This window comes from Cervus canadensis, chromosome 7 (genome assembly GCF_019320065.1).
Source record: "Cervus canadensis isolate Bull #8, Minnesota chromosome 7, ASM1932006v1, whole genome shotgun sequence".
Classification (NCBI taxonomy): Eukaryota; Metazoa; Chordata; class Mammalia; order Artiodactyla; family Cervidae; genus Cervus; species Cervus canadensis.
In genome coordinates this window covers 11,491,319-11,492,527 of record NC_057392.1, presented here as the reverse complement: position 1 = coordinate 11,492,527, position 1,209 = coordinate 11,491,319, and positions in this window count along the sequence as shown.

The following is a 1,209-nucleotide window of genomic DNA, read 5'->3' as shown; positions in this document are numbered from 1 at the left end:
TTGGGAACAGGGGAGGAAGGTGCTGGGAGATGGCTGGAATGTCAGAGAGAGAGGCTGTTGGCAGGCCTGGTGGAGAGTGTGGTGTGTGAGCAGTGCTGTACTCTGGATTGAAGGAGACATTCAGCCACACAGCCAAGAGTCTGACACACCAGAATCCCTATTCAGCAATACTGATTCCAGAAACACTGAATAAGTTCATTGATATTTTATTGGAGGCTGAAACTTTTCATTTTAATTAGATTAATTCTCTAGGTTTACTACATTTTTAATGTGTTTTTATTATGCCCTGGGGTCATTTCCCCCATAGGAATGATTCTAGTTTTATAATTTAAAAATGAATCAACATTCTGAACTTAAAACATGGATTTTTTTTTTTTTTCAGATTTAACTTTCTTGGGTCAAAGTTATACCATAAAAATGAGACCACTGAGAGACTTGGAGAGCTGTATACACGTTACCCAGTGATTTTTTTCTTCTCATCTGGATGAAATAAAGCTAGCTTTTACTGACTAGCACTGGGAATGGTCTCAGCCTGCAGGCCCTTGGTGAAGATTCCAACGTCTCCTGTGGCGAATGTGAGCACGCTGCCTCCGAGCTGGCTACAGAGCACATGCAGGTGAGGCGGCTGCCTTTCCTGGCAGTCGGGAGGCAAAAGCTGTCGCTGGATTCTGCTACCTCGGCCCCACGCTGACAAACAACACACTCATAGGCAAGGAACTAGACAACTCTATCTAGGAACCCAGCATGTCTCTTGGCAGAATGGCAGGAAGGTTCTGGTTTCCAAATAACAAAGTTTTGTCGGAGCCAGAGGCCCACCATGCCCCTGCCTAGACAGCCGTTCGTGTTTCCGTCCCTCCTCTCATCAAGTCTGCCTTTCCTTCAGCCAACAGCCCATGTGCCATGGGCTGACCTGGCCATGGGCAGCAGGGTTGCACAAGGAACCCGTGTCACGACCCAGTCCTGCTGCCAAAGGCTGGGTCTGTTAGTGAGTTTCAACTAAGCATCTAGTACTGCACTAGGCATAGTAGAAAATACGATTGTTCTCTTTTAGAGTCAAGGTAACCAAGCTGGTCATCCAAAAGATGAAGTAACTTGCCCCAAACTGTACCAACTGGCAGAGCAGAATCTAATTCCAACCTAGCTCTGCCCAGCTCCAAACTCTGCATACTGCCCCCTCCACCAAGCAGCATTGTTTCTAGCAGCTACAGG